Genomic DNA, 26126 nt, shown 5'->3' on the forward strand with positions numbered 1-26126 from the left:
ACTAAGAACAGTGGAGGGTAATTAGGCAAATTCACTTGGGTTGTAACACCTCCACCTGGAGAGACTCGCATGTGCTGGTTCAAACCAAATTCTCCAGGGACCAACAGACAAAGAAAAGACTTTTGCATAAATAACCTGAGCTTAAACGATCTCAGGGCGTTCTTTTTGATCCAGCTAACAGACAGGACCTGTCCAAGTGGGGGCCAACCCTTTGTGGGAAGGGATGGAAAGTCTTGGGCCTTCTGAGGCCGCATAAGACTGGGGGGTGATCTCTAGGAAGCTTTCAGCAGGCGTATAGGGACTTTTATTGTTTGTGTATGTTTTCTCTGTAACGCTCTCACCCTAAGAATAAATGTGGTTGCTTATAAAGAGCTCTGAGTGCTGGCAATCACACTATTCATAGCCTTAGGGGGAAAAAGCCAAGTACAGACACTAGCCTGTTTAGGCAGTCTGGCTTGCTGGGGATATCGCAGAGTATGCAGGGAATTCTGCATCCTGGAAAAACCCTGGTCAGAAAGACACAAGGTGGAGGATGCAAGAGGTATCCATCTTTGCGGAGCAAGAGCACATCCAAGGATTTCACTCCCTGTTCATGACTCCTTGGGAGGTGTTTCCACTGCTTTCATGCCAGAGATTGAGTGACAGCCATGTCAGAGCTGACTGGGATCTCATTAGACCTCGAGAAATCAGTAGTGGTTGATATGTGAATGGGAGACCTCCCAGAGAAAACCCCCAGGCTGCTCCAGGACACGTTGCTGGGGATTAAATTAATGGTGCCCTCCCCATGAGACAACGTTGACCCAATTCCCAGCCCCAGTGCTGTGCTACTGTATTCTGGATCAGAAAAGCACAAGTCCTGACTGCATGCGGTTATGAAATATCTCAGTATTTTCTGCAAGTGTAGGGCTGTTTGCCATGGTATCATGGCCTCATTCCAACCCTGTAATTGCATTCCGTCTACCTAAGCAGTCGTTTCAACTGGATACAGTATTATCCTTTACTTCCTGTCCAAAAACATCATTGCATATTGCTGTGTCACACAGCAGCCACGTTCCACCCCGAGGCGGGTGACACAATCCCTAAATATAGCTGGGATGAAAGACACGATACAAATGGGGGATATTCTTCTAGTTTGACAGATGGTTATGACGGATCTCCTCATCTCAGTCAGGCACCCTTTTTCCAGCCCCAGCCCATCTCCCAAGAGGGTGTGACAGCCTGCAAGACGGAGGCAGTTGCTACACAGAGACCAAACCCTCAACACCATTTACTGGAAGATCATTCTCTTGTCCAAGCAGGATTCTCTTCTTTCCCTGGGGGGCAGATGTGATCTGTTGGTACTTGCCCATTCAGGTTCACATGACTCCCACATACAAACAAGGAGGAAACCCGTTAAAGAGACATTGAAATACATTCCTCATGCAATTCCTTCCTCCCGTGGTCAGGCTTCTAGCCACAGGCCTCTCTCTTTTAGCAGGATCAGTAATATGCCATTCTTTTGTGACCTGAATTGGGAGGGTGAAGAGACTTAGATAAGTAGGGATGTCTACATCACAAACCCCACCACAACCATAGGGTGCTCTTGTAATTAAAGCCACAGGAATTGGCATAGGAAGTTCTGCCACTTGACGTTCTCCAACACCACTTAGCTTCCCCGTGCCTCAGTTTCCCCAGCTGTAAAAATGGGGGTGATACAACTTCCCCCACCTTGCCAGGCTCAATCAACAGAGGTTTGGTTAAGTGCTTTCAGATCCTCAAGCAGAAGACTAAAGGACTATTCTTGCCAACCTAAAAAGAGAGGCTAGCACCTGAATGGGCCAGGAGTGATCATTAACCTCTCACTCAGGCTACTGAAATGGACTATGGCAGATAAAACAGGATTGAGGCAAACTGGCAGGACAGGAGCTGTGGTTTATCTGTTGTAGCTGAACATAAGAACGGCCACACTGGGTCAGACCAATGATACATCTAGCTCTGTATCCTGTCTTCCAACAGCAGCCAGTGCCAGATGTTTCAGAGGGAATGAACAGATCAGGGCAATTATCAAGTGATTCATCCTGTCAGCCGGACCCAGCTTCTGGCAGTCAGAGGTTTAGGAACAGCCAGAGCATGTAGTTGGGTCCCTGACCATCTTGGGTTAATAGTCACCGATGGACCTATCCTCCATGAATGTATCTAATTCTTTTTCAACCCAATTATGCTTTTAGCCTTCACAACATCCCCTGGCAATGAGTTCCACAGGATGACTGTGGGTTGTTAAAAACAGAAAAACCAAATTCACCAGGAAGCAGCTGTCTTCCACAATGCCACATTCCCTTTAAAAATTACTTTGTATATATTCACTCTCCTCTTCCACCTCTCAACAGTAACAATAAGCTCTTGGGTTTGCCAGACCTGTTCATTCTAGGCCAGCTCCACCTCCAGTGTGGCTGGAAGCTTTCTAGTAACACTAACCCTGAGTGTGGAATGAAGTGCTCAGAGAACTCAGTTACTGGAATCCCTTCCTCACGCATTACTCAGATGACATGAATACACCCTCTTGCTTCATTAAAGTTTCATTGCAGGGCATGTGAGTAGGTTTTACCGGATACTTAATCAAAGAGAAGAAAAAAGTGTTTGTGTACAAGGAGTTCACATGCAAAGCTAGACAGCGACAGCCCTGTCCAGATTTTTTTTTTAAGGCATCCATTGTCAATTCCTTTAGATCTGTCAACATTATCGGACTGCAGTAAAGGAGCATGAAAAACAGCCACAAAGTGCCAACAAAGCACCTCGGAGGAAAACTGGTCACAGTTCACTAACCCTGCGTTTCTCCTTATTATCCAGACAAAAATTAAATGCAAAATCCCACAGCCACCACATTTGCTAGTTCACTGCTAGCACTGACCTCAACAATGGCTTCATTGCCGCATCCTCTGCCCCTCTGGGTTTGGCTGGCTGTTTTACTGTAAATGTCTCTATGGATAGCAAACCAATAACAATGGAACTGACTATAAGAACAAACTACCCAGAAACCCTGGTTGGTGCTTCCTCACCAATCCCCTGTCCAACGTATTCTGTGCTTTCCTTTCGATACACAGATACATTTGAGATTTTCTATCATTTCAATCTATTTGCATTCTTGCTGGCCTGGGACACTAAAATCATCCTTACAGCTCCTCCGTTATTCTAGGGCCAGATCCTCAGCAGGTGTAAATCGACACTGCTCCACTGACTTTAATGAAACTACGCCAGTTTACACCAGCTAAGAATCTGGGCCCAATCTCAACATTTTATGCAATCTTAATATTTTGTCCTTCTCGTACATTTCAGTCTCTGAGAGGGAGGTGGGAATGCGAGTTCGGTACGTAATCTGATGAGAAACAACAGGCAGTTATATTGCACAGTACTGCTAGATCTGCTAAGTGAGTCCAAAATTAAATTGCAGCCATTTAAAATCATAACGAAGCATGTACTGGACTGTTCCTGTACACTTGTCCAGACAGATCACTCTGGGACAACGATATGTGCTGGTAACCTGGACCTCCAACACACAATACGTGGAAATGTCCTAACAATAAAAAATGTGGACCACATATTAGAAATGTTACAGGAATAGCATGGGATCGTAAGTTACCAGCTGAGTCAAAACTACCTGTTACATCAGGGGTCGGCAACCTTTGGCACGCGGCTCGCCAGGGTAAGCACCCTGGTGGGCTGGGCCAGTTTGTTTACCTGCCACGTTGGCAGGTTCAGCTGATCCCGGCTCCCACTGGCAGCAGTTCGCCGTCCCAGGCCAATGGGGGCGGTGGGAAGCCGTGGCCAGCATATCCCATTGGCCTGGAGCGGCGAACTGCAGCCAGTCGGAGCCACGATCAGCCAAACCTGCGGACAGAGCAGGTAAACAAACTGGCCTGGCCCACCAGGGTGCTTACCCTGGCGAGCCACGTGCCAGAAGTTGCCAGCCCCTGTGTTACATCATTCTCTCTCTCTCTTTCAATACATGGGATGTCATACCACATGTTTTTTAAATGGTTTGCAACTGCCCTTGATTGAGCAGAGAGGGGAAGCTTGGGCTTGCCACTTCTGAAAGATGGGTAAATTGACATAGCAGAAATTGATTCATAAATATTTCTAAATGGGAGGGGTGAGAGAAGGAGATCAACCCTCATGCAGCATAAACACATGTTTGGCTAGTGCTGGTAAGTCAGTCACTATACAGAGTTCATACTTAGACTGCGAGCTCTTCTGGCAGAGCAGGCTATGGGTTTCAGATGCCTGGAAGTGGAGATTCCCTCATTCCATCTCAATATTCGAGTGCTTTCCTCTCCCACCATGTCAGAATGGTTTAGTTGTATCATCAAGCAGTCAAGCTAAAGGAGCTCATGTGTAGACAAGCATGGAACATTTTACAGCATAAAATTTAGATCCAGCCAAAAGGAGATTCTCAATCAGGAAATAGTCCTGCTAAAAACCAGCTCTCGGAGGTGTAAGAGCAGAACATGGCTCTGAGTGTGCGATAGAAGCCTACAGACAGACAGATGTGCAACATTTCAGTTGGCCATAAATCCAAAGCTACATGTAGATCGGCATTTAGAGGTCATCTCACGTGCTGAGAAAAGGAGAAATTTTGATTCTCCATAGAAAAGCAGGTGACTAAGAAAGTTACTGATCACAGAGAAAAAGGCACCAAGAAAAAGAGCTATTTCAATGTGCAAGAAGCACGTGCATTTGTAAACGTGCAGTTTTGTTCACGGAGAGACCCAACTCTGCAGTCCCACTTGGAAGAAAAACTAAAAAAAAATCTACTTTCCTGCCATCAATATTTCCAAACGTCTAGGAGTTCATTTTCCTGGAACTTGCTTGGGTTTTGAATATAGTTCTTCGTAAGAGATCCCCAGGTTCTAGAGATTTTTCAAGTACAGCTCCCACAAGCTAAAAAGTAAGTGGAAATTCTTTGATTCCTCGGGTATGTAACTGGAACGTTTCTAGCACCTTATAAAAGACTGTTTGGTTGATGCTAACCATTCAAATATGTCTTTTAAGTCATGTAATGTACACTGTGAAATTTGCCATTTTGCTACATGAAAAGGGCACTGAAAGGAATCCCACAGACTTCATGAAATGAGTGGGATCCTTAAGTATCATTTTTAAAAGCCCCACAACACGATCAAAGCATTTTAGGGAACAGATGTTTCAAGCTTTACAAATTCCAGAGTAAGAATTTTGAGGGCATTTATCATTGCTAAATTCTTTGAGTCACATTTTTCCTTTAGAGAAGTATGCATGCACTTCCCTCACTAAAGTTGATTGGAGGCGCACACAAGTATGTGTTTATTTGACTGCAGAAGTTGACCCTATAGTCCTCGAATACACAACTGTCCATTGCAAGGGGTACTTCCTAGCTTTCACGACAGCTACTGTGATATGCAGCCTCGGGGCCCTACAATATTACCCGTCCTGCAGAATGGACTGCAGGTTTCTTTTTTTAAAACAAGAGCTCAACATTAGTCAATGGGATTCACCCTGCAGCTCAGAAAACCCCACCTACAGCACCTCAAAGACCTCACACCATTGTGACATGACCTCCCTCTGAGGGTGACTGTCCTCAGACCAGTAAGACACTCTGAAGCATTGGTGCCCACCTGGAAACATCCCGGGTTTTGAATACCCAAAGAGCCAACGCCACAAGAAACAGCCTTCTCACCTGAGGAGAGGCAAGCAGATTGTGTCCCATCCTATTGGGGCTGGATTTCAACATGGCAATCCACGGGCCTAGGCCCTCCACGCCGTATTATTGTACCATTCTGCCCTAGGAATGAAACTGTCGACCTTAACAAAAATAAGTAAGAGCTGCCGTGGTTTCATACAGAAGCCCGTCTACTTGGAAACAAAGCCTGCTGAGAGCCCACTGTCCCAGTGCTCCAAACTCCAACATGGCTCCCCACACCAGCAGCTTCAAAGCCGCCCCGCCCCCAATGAGACTGGCTCAAGTTCCCTGAGGAACTTCCCTCACCCTGAGTGATCGTGACCTCTGACAGCCACTGGAGACAGGGAATGGCCAACCTCCAGGGTTCGGCTCATGCACAATACAGAGATTTCTCAGTGACCGGTCCATGAATCTGGACTCGCTCTTAGATAAGATCGGGAGGAGTATCAACCTCAGCAGCTTCAGAGCAGCAGGCAAAATCCATTTCAAGCAGCTGGCCTGTAATAATCCCACCAGTCAGTAAGCCCAGGCCTGGCTGACTGGAGTGGAAAAAAAGAGAGAAAGTCGGTCTGAGGCACCATGATCCAGCACATAGTGCACTGGACTGAGAGTCAGGAGACCTGGATTCTATCCTTGGACTCTTGGACAAGTCACTTTGATCTCTGTCTCTCTGTTTTCCCTCTTACCCCTTAGTCTCTCCTCCCTATTTGGCCTGTAAGCTCTTTGGGGCTGGGACTGGCTCTTACTTGTGTGTGTACAGTGCCCAGCAGAGTGGATGGGGCCTCCAGGCACTACCATAGTCCAAACAATAATAGTATTGTGATACGCATGCTACGTAATTCTGAGAGCTGCTCGGGTAACCAAGGAGATTCATGGATTTCAAGGCTGGAAGGTACCATTGTGATCATTTAATCTGACCTCCTGCATAACGCAGGCCATCGGACTTCCCTGAATTAACTCCTGCTCCAGGACTGGACACCATAAAAAAAGAGACATGAGCATCAACAAAACAAATGGCATTTAAAGGCTCCAGGACTATTCAATGGAACCTGTTCATAATTATCCCAGCTACAGTGAGAGCCCATTTGCAGTGAAGGCCTAGAGTGCCCGGAAATGTGCCAATCCCAATTCTGAACATGGCCAACTCTCCTCTGAGTGCAAAGTTCCCTGAACCGCAGCTGGGTTCCATGTACATCAGCATTTTCCCAGGAACGTTACCAGTGTCAGTGTCTGAGTTGATATGAAAGTCTAAATATTGTACAGTACCAGTTGGTTTCATAAGAGAGAGCCATAAAGCAGCACAACATTCATATCCATAAAGGGGCTGAAAGACCAAATTCATATCTAAACAATAAGTGTTTTCGCACCCGAAAAGGGGAACCGAAATGATCAGCGCCTTAAAAATTTCACACATTCACAGAAGAGCATGTTTGCAAACAGGGCTTCACAAGCTCATCACTTCTCTAATATGCACCCGGTTAGTTTCACCTGTTTCCATGGGCTCCCCTTCCAATTCCACAACCTGCTTGCACATCCCGTTTCACTATGAACAGCAGCTTCTGCCCTGGAGCAAATTTACCTTCACTTCTCCCTCATCAAGATTAGTTTAAACGAGGGGTTAGATGGGGTGGGGGGGGGTGAAGTAAGCGGTATTACCCCCTCTCCACCCAGATCATGAGACACCACTCACAATACACTGTAGTTTCCTCTTTAAATGCTCTGACATGACAGAAATAGTTCACAATGAAATGAATGTCCGTCGTCTCCAAAGCTAACGTCCGTTGCCACGGTGGGGGAGAGTGATCACTATAGCAGGGTAACACAAGGTTGAGGGTCTGTCAGTACCAGGGTAAGGCAACATGTGGCTGAGTTCCAAAAAAGGGGGAGTGTCTGCAGGCCGGGGTGAAAGAGTAGCGACATTCCCAAGTTTGGATGGTGAGAAGGAGCGGGGATGGGGATGTAGGGGCGGGTGGAAGGACCCCTAGCGGTATCTAAGTAAAGGCACTCAAGGGGGACAATCCACAGAGAACGGGTAGAGAGGGAAAGAGGGACAACTAACCCCCGGGGGTGAAGGGAATATTCAAAACAATGCACACACCAGTGAAGGAACCTTTAAGAAGGATCCGGATTTTAGGAACATCACCCGTGAGAGAAGATGGGGTGGGGGGCATCTGAAGCAAATATACTAATGTCTTTCATTTCAACATCACCCCCAAAGGATCCACAGCACTTAGAAAAGCACGTCTGAAAAATACATCTCTGATTTCCCCCACCCGCACTTTTCCAGCATTTCTGAAAGGAGCCAACTGGCAGCCCTGGAGATGGAAATTTTCTATTCAATATCTTCATAAATGATTTGGATAATGGCCTAGAGAGTATGCTTACAAGTCTGCAAACAGTACCGAGCTGGGAGAGGTTGCAAGTGATTTGGAGGACAGGGTTAGAATTCAAAACAATCTAGACAAACTGGAGAAATGGTCTGAAGGAAATAGGATGAAATTCAATAAGAATAAATGCAAAGTGCTCCACTTAGGAAAGAGTAATCAATTGCACACATACAAATTGAGAAATGACTGCCTAGGAAGGAGTACAGCAAAAAAGATCCAGATGTTGTAGTGGATCCCAAACCAAACATCATTCTGGGATGTATTAGCATGACTGTTGTAAGCAAGACACAAGAAGTAATTCTTCCGCTCTGCTCAGTACTCAGAAGGACCCAACTGGAGTACTGTGTCCAGTTCCGGGCATCGCACTTCGGGAAAGATGTGGACAAAAAGGAGAAAGTCCAGAGAAGAGCAACAGAACTGATTAAAGTTCTAGAAAACAAGACCTATGAGGAAAGACTAGAAAAAATGGTTTGTTTACTCTGGAGAAAAGAAGGCAGCGGGACGTGATAACAATCATCACCTACATCAAAGTTTATAAAGAGGAGGGTGATCAACTGTTCTCCTTAACCACCAGGGACAGGACAAGAAGCAATGGGCTTAAATTGCAGCAAGGGCAATTTAGGCTGAGCTTTAGAAAAAACTTCCTAACTGTCAGGATAGTTAAGCCCTGGAACAAATTACCTACGGAGGTTGTGGAATCTCTGTCATTGGAAGTTTTTAAGAGCAGGCCAGACAAACACCTGTCAGGGATGGTCTAGATAATACCTGGCTCTGCCTCAGTGCAGGGGATTGGACTAGATGACCTATTGAGGCCCTGTCCAGGCCTACATTTCTATGATTCTATGAGCAATATGAGCAGCAGCTGGCTTGCCCCACGTAAACTGGGCAAAACTCCTGTTTTCACCTAGTGGGTTTTTTCCATTAGAACAGTTTTATATTGGTGGGGGTGGGGGTGGGGTGTAATTTTGCACTCTTCTCCCATGTGTGTGTAATTTTGCACCCTTCTTCCATGCATTTCCATCACTGGTAAATTATGACAAAAATGGCTATATTTTTTTTAACAATAAAAACACCTGTGGAAAATGTGAGATCCTGTCTCTTTCTCCCACCACCCCCCACCCTTCCGCTCCTCTGCAGTAAGCCTTTTTTGTGTAGGAACATCTGCATGTGCACACCTCAGTTAAATATTTCCTGGAAATGGACCATTTCCAATTTCGTCATAGAATGCGAGAAGAAAGCAAGTAGTCAGTAATGCTGCAGTCCACACACTGCCCTCTGCCAGTGCATGTCAGCTCTACTCTAGAAACACCTAGGACCAAGGGGGAAAATCTGCCTGCCTTGCCCATTCAGTCCCTACCCCCTCATTTTCTTAGGCCGCCAGCAAAGACAACAAATTGGTGCAAAAGATAGCGGCACTGATATGACATAGACACTGGTCCTCTGGGAACTGAACTGAGAACCCGCTAGCACTGCGTAGCCTCCTTCCCCACAAGCATCACACCCACTTTAAAGAGAGCTGCACAAGTACCCTAATGAGAAATGAATGATTAATCTTTTCAAAGTGGCTCAGGCCCTTTGGAACAGGCTGGCAACTGTCTAGGAGGTGAGTCCACCCCTTCCTGAAGCAACCAACAGGTTTGGTTTGCCTCCAGCCACAGCACAGAGGCTGATGACACCAGTGCAACTGACGTGCGCACCTCAGTGCACAAGCGTTTTTCAGTGGCTCTCATGGTTCTCCTTAATAGCAAGGGAAAGAATTCCGTTGAGGCTGGAGAAGGGGTTGGAACAGGGAAAAAACTGCCAAGAGATTTAACCAAGCCATCCTAGCAGACTTTAAAAGATTTTGCAGTCCTTTTGCTCAGAAGAGACACGAAACCCAAGTTACTTCTATAATCTCTTCTCCACTACATGTGTAAATGGGCTGAGCTTTTACTTAACGGAAAAAGAAGCCATGACCAATTATCAGACTTTCCAATTTACCTTTAAAAAAAAAAACTCTCCTAAAAACATTTTCCCTTTTTGTTTTTCTAAATAAAAATAATTTATAACACTAACTCACTAATAAATATGCGGTGAACCTGTCCTTAAGTAAAAGCTTTTGATAACAAATTGCCTGTGCTAACTGCTATTTTACTGTTGAATTTTTTATTGTTGCTTAAGCAGTGCAATTATGCTAATAAACCTGAGAGGATGGCACACTAAAGTATTGAATGTGACAGACAGCATACTCAATAAAATGTTCATCTTACCTGAAAATTGGAATCAAAGAGACGTACTAGTATTTATGGATATGGCATCTTAAACATGGTTCTGAAGAGGAATTATCTATTCATACAATAGATGGGGGCCTTTTAACGCTGCCATTTTCCTGTGCCTTGCCGGTATTTAATTCAAAGTGACTATCACCCCCTGCTGCTAACGTTAATTCTCTCGTTATAAAAAAAGCGAAGCTTGCTGGCCGCCTGGGCCATGTAACATAGCCAGGCACTAGAAGCCTTTCCCTCTACACATCATAAGAAGCAAGCCTGTGAAGTAGAAAGAGATCTACCTTTGACAATCACATCACCTGTGAAGGATGCTGTCTGACTAAACTCAGCATTAAGGTCATGTTCTGCAATAAGGCACCTGAGTGCTCTGACATCCTACTTTCCTCATACGTCAGTTTCAGGTGAAAGGCAAGTAGGTCTGTCAAAGGGTTATTAAATTACTTGTTACAATGCTTGGAGCCCTGCGCACGCACACACCCCACCCGGGGATCTGGCCCTCAATTATTAAAACTAAAGGAATTTTAAAATTCTGATTTTCTTTTCTTTTTTTTTTTTTTTAAAAAAAACTGTTTTTTTTTCCACTCAGTTCCAACAAAGAGGAGGGACCGGTCAGTTTCACTTCATAGACACTTGCATTTTAGGTAGAGGAAGGAAGGTTTCCAGATTCTGGAGAACTGAGTTCTAAGACTGACCTTCACCTCTTTGTACTGCTGCTTCATCTCGCACCTTTTGTCTGTCTTCTCTAGTTAGACTGTCAGCTCTTCAGGGAATGAACAGTCTCCTCATTATGCATCTGTACAGTACCTAGCACAAAGGGACCCTGACCTTGGTTAGGGTCTCTGGGCACTGCTATGACACAAATAAATAATAGCAATACACTCCCAGCTTGTTCACCGCCTTCCTGTATGACAAGTCACTGAGCTGCTCCATAACTCAGTTTTCTAAGCTGTAAAATGGGGATAACTGCAGCCCCCAACCTCCCAGGGGTGTTGGGAGAATAAATACATTCTCTACCGAGCCACCTCACAAACGCGGGTCAGTTCTTGTCCAATATGAAGCGGATGAGGTTGCAAACACCGCAGATGAGTGGTTAAACCCACCCCAAAAGAATTGTTTTAACTGAATATTAGAAATAATTATTTAAAAAATTCTATTAAAGGGTGTGGGTTGTTTTTAAACCCAAATGATACGTTTTTGACCTACACTACCTGATATTTTCCCTTAAAAATCCCCCACTGGGTTGCGACTCCTGTGCTTTTGAAGGCTTTGGCAGTATTCATGGAACCACAGAAACTGGGCGCATATGCCATTAACTTCTCTCACTGGTAACCAAAAAACTGACCTTGACCTCTGCATACTCCCTTTGTGGAAATGGTCAGGATGGAGCCATCTAGGAACTGTTTCTATGAACATTAAGAATGGGGAAAACCCAACCAACCGCCCATCAGTGCTCGGGATTCCCAAAGTGCTCACAGAACATTCATACCAAACTAGCAATACAGTGCTAGTCAAAACACACCAGGATCTGGTAGGGCTTTGTTAAACAACAAATATAAATTGTGTTCACTGGCACTCAGAACGAGACTTCTGTTCTTAAGCGTGTGAAAGGAAATAGGTTTTCTTTGCAGGGTACAGAGATTAGAAGAATCCTGAGATATCTTCCTTTGTGGGCGTAGCAGAAATAGAATGGAAAAAAATACAGATTTTCAGTTGCAAAATCATTCACACAGTACTACAGAACTGACACCAACTAGGGTGCATTAAAGCTGGAACTAAGGACTTCTGGGTTATATTCACAGCTCTGCTACTGCTTTGCTGTGTCTCCAAAGTCTGAGTCACAGGGCTCACCTGACTCTCATGATATATACTAAGCACTCGCGAGATCCTCAGGTGGAAGTCACAATGCACATGCAATGAATCATCATCATCATCATGATGCAGCATGAGCTTTACCATCACTTTAAACGCTAGAGAAGAGATCTGGACGAGAGTTCAACATTGTTTACTTTCACCAATGCAATAATATTATAACGTTAACATCCATCCTTACAGGCAGATTTACGGAGCAGCCTTTGTAAATAATCTGACCCTGACCCAGCCCGAAAGGTCAGAGTCATTAAAAGAAAAAGGTTGGAAATCTACCTGTATCACTGATGCGGCACCTCAGCTTATTAATAGTCCTTGCAATGAGGGGAATGACAAAGTCTTAGATTTAATTGATTGTTCAAGATCAAAAAGATCAGGGGGTCACACTGTAAATTGTGTCCTTTCGTTGACATATTTTGCTTTGAAGATCTAAGCAGAGAGTTGCCAGAGCTTTTGAGATCCCGTGAAAGAACAAACGCATGCCAAGGTGACTCTGGGAGGGAGTCCCCTTGACAATTCCTGTCTCTCTCAGAGTGGTTGACAGATGCTTTTCCAAGCTCCTATCCTATTACAATGAAATATCATAGTGGGATGCCAGCTTCCCTATGGAAAGCACACATCAAGAGCATCCAACCTGTCTCCTGGCCAATGCACAGCACATTTTCTAGGGTCTTGCCCATTTTAGTTTTATAAGTCCCAAGCGATGGGGCTTCTTCCATCATGTGTATTTCTCTGACCACCTGAGGAAGGTGAAAATTAACACGATCTCCACTCTCTCTTGTTATGATCTTTCAGTATAAGTGGCAGGACCACTCAAATTTCTCCCACGCTTTCCTGGGTGACTCATGACTCATAACTCCTGTGGGAACAAGTGAGAAGTAAGAGAATTTAACAGCCACCTGAGGGACAAACCTCTCTCGGACACATCTTTCCTATACAAGGTGTGCACACACAAAAAGCCTGCTTTGCCCGCTCTCAGAACAGGGCAAGGAAGAATGAGACCAGAAAGACAAGAAGAGAAAAATGAAGTTTGAACCCATCTCACCTGACTCTAGAGAAGGAAAGGGAATAAGCAGGATTCGGCATAGATCATTCACCTGGATTATTTACATCTTTATTTACATGATTTAGTTGGGGATTAGTCCTGCTTTGAGCAGGAGTTGGACTAGATACCTCCTGAGGTCCCTTCCAACCCTGATATTCTATGATCTGGTAACGTGCTCAGATAATCCAACATCTGGAGTAGTTTGCATTCGAGTCTGGACGACTGTGCACTGATGCCACAGTACACAAATGAGATTGACAGAAATAGGGCCATGCAGCTCTGCAAAGTGCATCACAAAAGATAACCAAACTCCAAGTCAGGGTCAGTCCTGTTTCTTTTTTATCCATTACCTCCTGCTTTTATCACATTATTATATTGTACATGAACGATTGAGGATTGTGTTAATTATCCATGGGATTATAGTCCTCTCCAGCAGGAAGTGCTTGTTCAGGTAACAGGAACATTAAGGACAGCAGAGCTATTGTTAGGTTGAAGTCACCTGTCAATCTAGGGATTAATTTAGCAATGTCTTTCTAATTACATGTGTCACACCCTTCAAATCCTAATCCTGCAGGACAAGCTTACAAAACTAGCACAGAAATATCCTAGCCCAGGCACAAAATCCACTTGCCCTCCCTTTGCCATGCTGCTGCTAATGGCTTCTTTTTTTTTTTTACTTACCCCAGGCAAGTGAGAGATTAGGATATTGCAAGTCTGCTTTAAAAGAAGACGCTCACATCCAACAGGTCGCACATTCACACTCCTCTGAATTTCTGCAGCAAGAAAACAAAAATAAAGTTCCGTTAGCATGGCAGAGAGGGAGATCACACGGGGAAACAGCATCCATCCTCCACTGTTTGCGCCTTCTTCCACCCATAACATTAATCATAAGTAACATTCAAATAGACTGTTGAAAGCAGTAGCAAAGAATGGCAGAGAAGGGCAATCTTGGGATTTAGCTGTACAATCCTCACCAACGTTGATGGGCGTTATGCTGAAAAATCCCTCTGCAAGGAGCTCAAGCTATGCCCTTGTATTTGGCTGCCTGAATGTGCGAAAAGCTTTTGTCCGTTCTTGGGCAAAACCCAATTCACATCAGCAGAACTGTGGGTCCCACCTCTAAAGCTCCATCCTCCATGACAAGGGGCTTGCCTTGTCTTGATGTATTGTGACAACATGCCACATACATCAGATCACAGCATGACATCATCAGCTGCACTGATCCTGAAGATATTGGGTGACGCTTTTAATGTCCTCCGAGCCCACGCTTACAAATTTGTGGGACACACCCAGTAAAACCCAGGGCCGAAACTCAGGGTGGATGGAACCTTGAGTTATTCCTGTGCCCACAAATTGATATTTACCTCCAGCTCTGCAAGACTGCCTAATAAAATGGAATCTCCCTTCCAAACCAAAGGGCTTCCTTTCAATAAGGATTTAAAAAAACAAACAAACAAAAAAAAAAGACTTGTGAAAAAAGAAGCGGGAATGAGGTGTATGGCACCAATATCCCAAAGCCTGTCTGTCAGGGAGGATTTACAGTGTGTTTTTCTTAGCTCCCCAGAAAGCTGCCAAACAAAAAGCAGTGGACAGAGACAGTCAAGTCTACCAGGAAAGCATCTCTTGTTAAATGATACCCCTCCACACCCACCTACTCTAAATCTTAGGCCTCTACAGAGCAGAGGCTGCCAACAATACCAAACTGCACAGTGGCTTTGCAACAGAGATACCTGTCCACCAGGGGTCAGACCTGAGACCCACCCAACTCGTGAATTAAATATACAAAGCAACGTCTGCAAGGGTTAAAAGGCCAACGCACCAACCCAGTCACGTGTCTCTTCCCTCTGCCTGCCCCCTTCCCCCTTGTGCCTGTCTCTCACCAAGTTTTCATTGAAGCTGTTTGTTCTTTTTCAATTTCTCTTCCCTCCTTGGGTCTTTTTGCTTTCCTGGATCATTTTTCTCTTGCTGATGCCAACACTTTAGCAGTGGGATCAACTGCTGTCAGCACAGGAAAGTAATGTGGCCCCATTTGGCACAGCTATGAAAAAAGAAATGTTTTTCCAGTGCTGGCGGTAGAAGATTAACAGCTGCCACAATACTGCCCCTAGAGAAATAACGAGGCCTAACTCTTGCATCCCTAGAACTCACAGCGCTTTAGAAGAAGGTCAGTTTCAACATCCCCATTTTACAGATGGGGAAACTGAGCACAGAGAGGGGCCGTTTCTTGGCCAGAGTCACCCAGCAGGCCAGTGGCAGAGGTGGGGATAGAATCCAGGTCTCTCTCATGAGTCCCATGTGCTATGCACTAGGTCACTCCCAGCTGAGTGGCATAGACTAACAACTTCCATCCATGTGGTGGCTTTCATCCTCAAAGATCCCAAAATGCTTCACAAACCATAGGCCTGATTCAGCAAGGTACCAAAACCTGTGCCTGACTTCAAGCATGCATGCAGCCCTGTTGACAGGACCAGTCCCGCCAACTCCTACCAACATCAATGGAGGTTGAGGGTACATGGGAACTCATATATGCATGTAGGAATCAGTTCAAGCTACCACGGGAATGCAACTACATGCATGGAATATAGCAGCAGCTCTTTAATACCACACAGCTGTACAGACCAACAGGGAAGCGCTGGAAGCCAAGAAGAATACTGAACACAACTGAAACCGGCAAAGGAATTAAGTTAATTCGAATATGATCACCAAAACTGGAATTTGGCCCGAACACTAGGTTGGTTTAGGAAAATAAAAAGAGGCATTTAAAAGTTAGAGAGAGTTCTTCCTCCATCAGTTCCTGGTGAGGCAATCGCTGAAGCCTTCAAGCTCCGCGAGACAGTCTGGAAGTGAAAAGGGAGGCAGAAACTTAAAAGGCATTAGACGTGATGAGCTGTCGGCTTTGTTCTTCACAGTGGTGCTTGCTGCACTTGTACATTAGAAGCCTTTTATGTCTGTGGTGAAAAGTGGCCTTATTTCCTTTGATACTTTGGGGAAGCAGCATTTTAGTTTATAAATGTCACGCTGCAAGAAGTTACAAAACAGCAACAGAGAAACCAATACGTGCCCCAGTAAAACCAGATCCAGCTGTCAGTCCATTTATCACACTGCCTGGCGGTCCTATTGCAAGACAGGGGAAACAAAAACACTGAGACACACCATTGTTTAGCCAATTATTTGACGATGTATTTAGGGCTGGTAAATGGACAGCGATTTGGTCATTCATCCGGGTTGGGTAGGGAAGGGCGTCCGTAGGGTCCCCACCACATTGGTTGCAGAAGTGGAAAGGTGAGTAGTGAACGAGGCAGGAGATTACAGGAAGAGAAAGGATGGTCTTCTAGTTAAGGCAACTGAATGTCACCCTGGAGAACTCTATCCCTGCAGGTGCCACAGAGCTCCTAGGCGAGAGGCTGGGCAAGTGACTTAAAACAAACTTTTTTTCACATGTGGCCACTGTGTACTCCTCATTTTCTGGGCACCCGGCTTGACACACCTGGAGCAAATTATCCAGAAGTGCTGAGCGCTCACAACTGCAACTGAAGTTGATTGGAGCTGTGCTCTGAACACAAAGTGCTCTGCAAATGATACCGTCTGTGAAAAATCAGGCCCCAGATGTCTCAGACTGAGCACCCAAAATGAGTGGACACTTTTGCCAATTTCTCATCTGAAAAATGGAGATAATACCACTGCCTAGCCATTGCGAAGGTACATTCATTAATGTCTGTAATGTATTCAGCTACTCTGGTGACAGCAGCATGGGAAAAAAGTTAATTTTGCATTCAGTGCAGGGTTCAGATGATATGCGTTAAATAAAGCCACACATTGAGCAATGAGGATAAAAAGAAATGTTCAGTAACTACCCATTCAATGAGCACCATACATTCTGTGCACTCAATGAGTCCACGTCCTGTGGAAAAAATAGTTTGCAATCATGTAGTCAGAGACTGTATCATAATAAGAGCTGTGCAAATAACTGATTGCTTGGTTTGCTGGCAGCTCTGAAAAACAAAACAAAATAAATACAATAAAAATGTGACTCAATCCAAGCCAAAACCAAAGCATGAACTTGAACTCAGACCTCCCTTTCCTCCCGCTCCCTCCAGGTGAATGCCCCAACCACTAAGCTATGGGGTATTCTCAGGGGATCTCTTTCTATCTTTTCTGCCGAATCGGTTCCAATTTGTATAAAAGACCTGAATAGTCAGAGAAAGAGTAAGAATGACTCTAGAGACTGGCGGTTATAGATCCACAACACCAAGCCACTGCCACCTGAGCTAGTGGGGTAAGTGGTAGCGGTAGTAGGTTGTTATCGTCAATGTGGAACAGCCAGTAGAGGACGACGACAGTGGGTTTCACAGCTATTTGCTGAAAGCAGAGGAGTGTGGAGACTCGGGAATCTTGGGTTCAATCCCAAATTCAGAATGGGCCTTTGTTGTAGTAGTTATAAACCCTTATTATGTGCACCCTCTTCCAGGCTGTCCTTGCCCCTCACCCCTCTGCATTCCAGTCAGGCAGCTAGGAACCAGTTGTGGAGGCATGAAGAGCACGGCAGAGAGCCTCACTGGCTTTCAGTTCCAGTGCCTATTGCTCCAGCAGCAACCAGCAGCCCAGAGAAGCAACTGCAGAACAAGTCCTTCTCAGCCCCAGGAGGGAGCATGCTCAGAACACACAGAATGTTTGGAGAGTTCAGCTGCCAAAGTCTAACAAGTTTCCACGGGCACATGCAAAATGATTTTTCAGGAACTTATAACTTGGCCAAAATTGGGCGAATTTTACTCAGAAAAGCAAAAAACAAATCTCTGATACCAGGACGACCTCCATGCTGAATTTCCAAGTCCCTATCCCACAAAGTAGAGATACCAGAGCTCCTCAACAAAATGGTTGAGAATTTTTTTAACGTGGACAAAACAATGTCTTTTCCCCCTAATCTCATCTTCAGAAACTGTGGAACCGTTTTAACTGAAACTTTAAGGGGTGAGAGAAAACCAGCTTGAAGCAGAGATCTGGCATGGAAAGTGTTCAGCAATCTTAACTATGGCTGTAGTTACTAGTTCTGTCTATAACATACTCTGATGTCTATTATACAGTATGGTAAAACAGCTGCTGTGTTTAAACTGCACTTAGCACTCACATAGATCCAATCTCTGGAGTGCAATACCCTTGTTGTTAACAGCACACAGATAGTTTGGGGCAGGAGATAAAGAATTTTGCACCCAGTTTAACCTGTATGGGGTACTTTAGGTAAGCACATCATAACTCACGTGAAGTGAAATTTGGCTAAGACCCCAGGCATAACCACCCTAACTTGTAAAAAGCTATGGGATATTTAATGACCGCAATTATCGGGGTGGTTTTTTAACTAGTCCTCTGAAAAGCTGCCCCACCAACACCACACACACACCCCCCACTGTCTCTTTTGGACATTTCTCTCTGAGTTAGTATAGAAACAGCACCATTTGCTGAGTCATCATTCCCAGGAACATCTCCCGCAGCTTCGGACTCTCAGAGTCCAACATCCAGTTACTGGCCAGGCTTATCCCTGCTTAACTTAGGAACACAGAAGAGCAGACAATGGCCAGGGCCGCATGGCTGAAGACCAAAGTGTAGCACATGATACAACAGTCGCACACTGTTACATTGGCGAGGGGTCAGAGAAGTGCAATGAGAATGATTACAGGATTAGAAAACTTGTCTTATAGTTAGAGCCGCAAGGAGCTCAATCTATTTAACTTAAAGAGAAAGTTAAGGGGTGACTTGATTACAGTCTATAAGCACCTACATGGGGAACAGTCGAGCAGAGGAAGGTCTAACATGATCCAAAGGCTGGAAGTTGAAACTAGACAAATTCAGACTGGAAATAAGGTGTAAATTTGTAACGATGAGAGTAGCTAATACTTGGAACAATTTATCAAGAATTCTCCGTCACTGACCATTTTTAAATCAAGAGCAGATTTTTTTTCCCTAAAAGATCTGCTCCAGGAATTATTTTGGGGCAGTTCTCTGGCCCGCGTTATCCAGGAGATCAGACTGGATGATCGCAATCATCCCTTCTGGTCTTGGAATCTGTGAATCTATGTCAGCAAGACTTACCCACAAGGCTTACAGACAGACTGCTCGAAATTCAAATCTGCTGCTCACTTCTGTCATTTCTACAGTGCCTGAAATTTCACACAAGGAAGTGACATGGAAAGAACTAATGCCGAGCAGTGATCAAGTCAGCTCTGAAGTTTTATCTGAAATAGGAACCTTTTGCCTGTATTACCTGTTAAGAATGTTTCACTAGGCAGGGATATCCAGTCTGGTATATTAAATTAAACTGAAAGTTCAAAAGGGAAGAGCTTTCAGTAGGCGGGGGGGGGGGGGGGAGAGGGGATTTCAATTTCAGGTTACCATAGACAACTAGACTGTTTCCTGTAAAACTAACTCTGATTCATTTCTAAAAATCTGACAATCAAATGTTCTCTGAAATTTACCAAAAAAATAATAAGGATTTGTGTCATGTCCCTAATTTTGTGTTAAACTAAAGAGATGCTCAACCCTCTTGAATACTTTTTACAGCTCAAGTAAAATATAGGACTGCTGTCGTAGCTCAGTGATAAATTTATGATCACAGATTCACCACCTCTCGCTGCCTTGGAGGCAATAAGATGTTAACGAGGGGTTGGCATTTGGTAAAATGAATCTGAACAGAGAGTGAGTTCATCTGTCTCGGGGCCCGTCTACATACACCACGTTCAGAGCTAAATTTAAACATCACTTCTGCTAATCTCGCCTATTATACTGCTTGGTTGGCAGGGGCCAAGGAGAGCTGAAAGATCATGGCGTCACACCAAGTTCTAACTCACTCTGGATAGAAGGGGGTCTGAAGCCAGTCTGGCCCTGAGAACTTGCTTAGGATATAAAATAGTAACAGTACGTACCTTGCCTTCCACCTGAGGCTCTCAAAGCATTTTACAAACATTCATGGATTAAATTCCACAAACCTCACCGAGTACCTTTGCAACAGCTACATGGCAGGGGCCTGATTCTGCAGGTGTGCTGAGCACCCACAATGGCAGCTGAACTCAAGGGGGGCTCCCAGGAAAGATGCTCCAGGAAGTTGGGATGTGGGAGACTCAAGTTCAAGTCCCTGCTCTGCCATAAACTTCCTGTGTGACCCCAGGGGGTCACTTTGTCTGTGCCTCAGTTTCCCACCTGTACAATGGGGATAACAGCACTGCCCTGCCTCCTAGGGTGTTGGAAGGACAAACACACTGCAGATTGCAAGGCACACAGATACTGCAGTTATAAAAGCCAGATTTGGTTATTTTATAAGCCGGTGCTTGGGAGTGCTGAAAATCAGGTCCTCAAACCTGTTCACATTCACCCAGGGAGTCTGTGGGAACAGAACTCATCCCAAGTCATAAGAGTTTGGCCGTGAGACAATCCTCCCTCTGTATTTTGCACTGGAATTGTTTCAAATGGGTTTTAAGCACTGTTCCCAACCTGTTCCAGCAGCTGCTAGGAACCAGTCAACAAAGCTAGGGCCAACAGCGTCTCTCGCTGACTCTGTGCTCGAGAGTCCAAGCAAGGCCTCTTGCTTCCCTGTTCACTCTATGGTGCCTTTTCCACCACTCCACTTTGCCTGGCATATTGTCCTACAACCGTTAATGGCACCAAGTAAACCTGTAGGGTCCCAGGAGTGGGACAAGACCCTCCTTTTCCATATCAGGACCCTCCGGAACTCACCCTCCTGCCATTTAGCAGTATGGGAAGAGCAGGATGGTAGTGATCCCCTTTGGGACTCTCCTGGGGGTCGTGAGAACCCCTGCACAATACCACACCGTCTCTCTGTCACGTGTAGCCCTTGCACCCTTCCACAGGACGGTGTGAAACTTTATGCATTATCAGCCATGCTCCCAAGAAGCCTGTGGGAAATGGAAACGGATTACCGGTACTGTCCATCCCCCACCTTCTAAGAAAGTGAAGGTAACTGCATGGAAACAAAAGCACTGCTGACTCTGTGACGCTGGAGTTTGGAAGGGGAACCCTGCAAATCAGAGAGAAGAAGCAAGAGCAGAACATCCTGCAACCTGTATCCCCATCGCCGCCCTGACAAAATGCAAGAGGCGCTTCAGGAAACGAAGCCATTCGTGGACAGGAAGTAGGTTTGGTGAAGACAATGCAAGTAGGAGGGAAGCCGCAGGGCACGCCTGCTGGTGAAGAAAAGCTCTCTTGGGCTCAGCCATAGCAGGAACAATTTAGCTTTGGGAAAGGAGGACTCCACTACTGCTGGCAAGTCCACCAAGGCCCAGGGTGTTCTCCTGGCGTAAAGATGTCCCCCGGATGCTCTCACTCCCATGCACCCGGCTGTTTGATGTCAGTGTCCTCAAAATGCTCAACACCCAAGAGAACTGGCTTCGTGGCCTCCATCTCCATTATAAAGCCACTCTCCGGGGTGAGCAACTGGGCATCGCAAAAGGAGGGATGAGACTTAGCCCACAAAGCTTAGAGGTTGGAGCAGACAACTGAGGTCAGAGGTTAGACCAGCTGACTGCGGAGTCAGGACAGCTTGGTTCTGTGCCCTACGTGGCCAATGAACTGCTGGGAACCTCTGTGCCTCAGTTTCCCACTGGTAAAATTAGTACAATGCCCCTACCCCACAGCAATGCCATGAGACTAAATTAATTGTTGTGAAGCAGTTGAAGTGCCCCCAATGAAAAATAGTATTAAAATATAGCATTTTATTAACAGGTGACAATCACATCCTTTTGGCCTTAAAAAATAATCTATGAATGATGGTTGAAGCAATGGGAGTACAGAACGCACTGCAATTATTCCCAATATCGACTTTGCAGAATTCCTAAATAATAACAATGGGGCCTGATCCTGGCCGGGGGCTTTATGGCCATCCTGCCATATGAACTGCAGCAACACAGTATTTCACTATATTTAGGAGACAATGCAATATCTCTTATACCACTGTGAGGTAGCGGTGGATGTATTTTTGTGTTGGTTGGAATTTTTTGCTAAGAAAAACATTTTGGATGAAAAACAAATGAAGTTTTTCAAAAATATTTGCCACCTATTTGTTTTCCATACTGAACCAGTTTAGTAGATTTTTGACATAAGAACAGTGCCCACGGGAGTTAAGTCTTATTCCCATTTTACAGAAAGGGAAAATGAGACCCAGGCAGCGCTAAAGCGTGACTTTTCCAGAAGCCTGATCCACAACCGTGAGTGCACGAAGTCCATACAGAAGCACACACAGTTATATCTGCACAAACACATCTCTGGTGTCTGCACTGTTTGAAAGTCAGCCTGGGAGCAATCTAATCGAAAGCCACAGAAAGTCAGTGGCAGAGTCAGGAATAGAACCCCGGAGTCCTGACATCCATCCCTCTGAGTTCAATCACCACCTTCCCAAGATCTAAAGGGCAGATCCAAAGGAAGTGAAATCAACAAGTGTCATCCGACTAGATCAGGCCCGAAGAGCATCATTAAGACCCAGATTTGGCAAAGCTCGTGCTTAATATTAAGCATGTGCTTAAGTGGTTCACTGAATCAGAGCCACAGTGAAGGAGTCGCTTCTTCTCAGTTTTGTCCCACTAACAATTCAAAAATATTCTCTTTCACACCCCCACCTGACTCTGGAGAACTTTGCCACACATTCAAAGCGAGGATAACTTTAAAGCCTGAACATCTGGAAGGCAAAATTTCCTTTACTTCTCCTGTCTCTAAATAACCCCAGTTGTGGGGTGGGAGGGGCATTACGAGCATGCGATGGAAGCTTTCATTAATGTGAATTTGACCTTCACTCCTCTTTCTTCGATTGTCACAAAGTCCTCTATTAGCTTCTCTGGATAATTTCCAGCAGTTGTTGCAAAACACAGCTTATGGAACACAGACACAAACACACGTTTGCTGAGACAGCGGCTCAAAGATCTGAGCAAGGCATCTTTGTTGCTTTTTTCACGGCTTGTGTAAAAGGTCTTTGCCTCCATGCGAAGTTGGAAGCTGTCATAATGAAACATCCTCCTATTAGAACATGGCCCAAAGGAGCGACTATTTCAGATGCCTAACAACACGCTTGCTTTTACATGAAAAACAACCGTGGAGAACAAAGTGATGTGCTACAACGTGAAAGTCAAGTATTGAAACAGATGGGATCTCGACACAGCTGCACAGTTCTAATCCCTCGAGTATTTTCATAGTCCATTCAAGAAATAGGGAAGGACGGTGGAAAGGTTAGCGGAAAGGAATGTTTGCAGTTAAACAGCAACCTCATCTCCTCATTGGAATAACTAGAGATCTGCCATCCGCCAGCACTGAGAGCTGGTTCAAACTTTTAGTAAAAAATAAAATCATCAAAAATGCCCTTTGGGGGGAAATGAAAGTTTTTTCTCAAAAAAGCTGACTTTCAACAATGTTCATTTTTCAAGAATTTTCACTGAAAGTGTCAAATATATTAACATTTATAATATTAACAGACATTCATCTGACAAAGTGGGTATTCACCCACGAAAGCTCATGCTCCAATACGTCTGTCAGTCTACAAGGTGCCACAGGACTCTTTCTCGCTTTTTACAGATCCAGACTAACACGGCTACCCCTCTGATACTAAATATATTAACATTTTTCATCTCACAAACAACAGAGAACCATATCAGTAACCGCTTTGATAAAAAAAAAAGTGAAATATTTTAAAAAAATGAAAATGGGACGCTTTAAAAATGGAAACAATATTGACACATTTTTCCCCAGTTTAAAAAATAAAATGAAAACATTCAGCCCAGTCTCGTGGTGAGGAACATGGCACATATACCAAGGTATGTTCTTAGAGACCTCTGAACAGGGCCGCCCAGAGGATTCAGGGGGCCTGAGGCAAAGCAATTTCAGGGACCCCTTCCATAAAAAAAAAAAGTTGCAAAACTACAGAATATTAAATTCTTGTGGGGGCCCCAGCGGGATCCGAGGCCTGGGGAAAATTGCCCCACTGCCCCCCCCCCCCAGGCGGCCCTGCCTCTGAAGAACATTCTGCAGCCAGCTTAAGAGAACAACTCTAGTGGATATTCAGAGAAGGAGCCATGGATGCAAATCCGACGGCAGAAGATTCAGTGGTGCTTTGGCAACGCACCAGGAAGAGTCAGGTTCCAAGGCTTCCTCTGCCCCTTACCTCTGGTCAGTCCGGCTAGGCTGGGAGTAGGTCCCATCTCAGAACCTTCTCTAGAGCGTCGGCCTTTCAGACAGGAACGTGTCTTCTCTCGGTCTGAAGTGCGCCCAGCCCAGTGGGGCCCCTCTCAACTGAAGGCTGTGTGCACTACGGCAATACAATTCTTATAATAATAGTAGGACAGCTGCCCAACCCCCGCCCCTGCGACAGTAATGGTCCCACTGCTGTTGCCAAGGAGGGGGGCAAATGGCAAGCGGCTACTTTCAGTAGCAAGTGAGTCACTGCCTCCCTGCATTACGCACGGAGTGTCTTGCAGTCTCACACCGACCTGACTGACAGAGGGGTAACTCCACCGACTTTAGGAACTGCAGGGCGGCAGTCCTGGTCTTCAGCGGCACTTCGGCAGCGGGGGGTCCTTCACTTGCTCCAGGTCTTCGGCGACACTTCGGCAGCGGGGGGTCCTTCACTTGCTCCGGGTCTTCCGCGGCACTGAAGGACCCCCCCGCCTCCAAAGTGCTGCCGAAGACCCGGAGTGCGTGAAGGACCCTCCCGCCACCGAAATGCCGCCAAAGACCCGGAGCAAGTGAAGGACCCCCGGCCGCTGAAGACCCGGACCACCGCTGGGTGAGTAAAAAAAAATTAAAAAGGGGCCTAAGGCACGGGACCCTCTTAGGCACAGGCACGGGGCCCGATTCTGGGGAATCGGCCTAAAGCCGGCCCTGGTCTTACTCCCAATTTCGACTGGTGTAAGTCAGTTCAGAATCTGGCCCTGGGTCTGTAAAGCTCTTCAGGATCCTCCTAGATGAAAGCTGCAGCAGGGGGTGGATTGCCTGATCTTCTTGCATGTTTCACGGCCTACATCCACCTACTTCCACTTTGTCTGGCCGGTGAAATGTCAACTTCGCACCAGCCAGGCAGCTGCCACAGCTCGACAGAAACATGCTTGCCCCCTTTGGCCTTCCCCATCGCCGCAGGGGTGACGGCAGCCTGGTTCCGCCCACTCGCTTCTCCACAGGGGAGAACGTTTCGTGTTCGCTTCAAAACAGTTACGCAATTGGGCAAAACGGTGCCAGTAAGCCCCAGCTAGATTTCTGCCTTGCCCGTTAGTTGTGCACCCAGGCGCCTGAGGAAGTAGGGTAATTTAGTGCAAATCCGTGTCTTGTTTTTTCACAAATAAAACGCCATCCAACTACCCACCCACTTCTGGGAAAAATCAGGGCGACCATTAACATGCAGAAGGCCCAGCCTGAGCAACGCCCCAGGTTCAGCCCCTGCTGACCTGTTTGCTCCCCATTAAACACAGATGGAATTTAGGAGGCACTGACAGTACCGTAAACGCAAACCGCCATGCCAGATGTGTGCAGAAATACAGCAGGTGCCAAACCTCTTCCTGCCAAGTGGCCCCAGCGTATGTTGGGCAACATCCAGGGCAGTGAGGCGACACAGCCAAATTACTGACTGGGGAAGCTTCCGAGCCACAATTCGGCTTCCAAATAGGCTAGGAAGCCACATGCTCTGAACTGGCAGCTGGATTCCATAACGTCATGTAAGGGGTTGCATTTGTGTGTGACCAGCCAGTGACAGAGGTGGGGAAAGGAAGGACTGGCTTGTTCCTTCCCATTGATTCTCACAAGATGGGTTCAGACCAAACCCCAGGAACCCAGTGCTCCAGAATGCGGGGATTGTACTTTGGGGTGCAGGTCTGACACGCCCCCCCAGCCTCTGC

The 26126-nt window shown here is 45.7% G+C and overlaps 1 protein-coding gene across 12 annotated transcripts in view; it reads right to left on the reverse strand.

Annotated features, from left to right (window-relative positions):
* LOC120371563 (LIM domain containing preferred translocation partner in lipoma) overlaps nt 1-26126 on the reverse strand; it is a 493573-nt gene that overhangs the window by 306745 nt on the left and 160702 nt on the right. For 4 of the 12 annotated variants that reach the window (XR_005584438.1, XM_039487442.1, XM_039487433.1 and 1 more), the window contains exons 1-2: nt 14229-14394; nt 13936-14027 (exon numbers count right to left, since the gene is read on the reverse strand). The exons of 1 other annotated variant lie outside the window; for it this stretch is intronic. The gene's annotated coding sequence lies outside the window, so the exon portion shown is untranslated. Of the gene's footprint in view, nt 1-11035; nt 11148-13935; nt 14028-14228; nt 14395-26126 lie in introns of those variants that run through there. 7 more of the 12 variants (XM_039487445.1, XM_039487436.1, XM_039487439.1 and 4 more) reach the window with 4 other exon arrangements.

Source organism: Mauremys reevesii, linkage group 9, assembly GCF_016161935.1.
Source record: "Mauremys reevesii isolate NIE-2019 linkage group 9, ASM1616193v1, whole genome shotgun sequence".
Taxonomy (NCBI): Eukaryota; Metazoa; Chordata; order Testudines; family Geoemydidae; genus Mauremys; species Mauremys reevesii.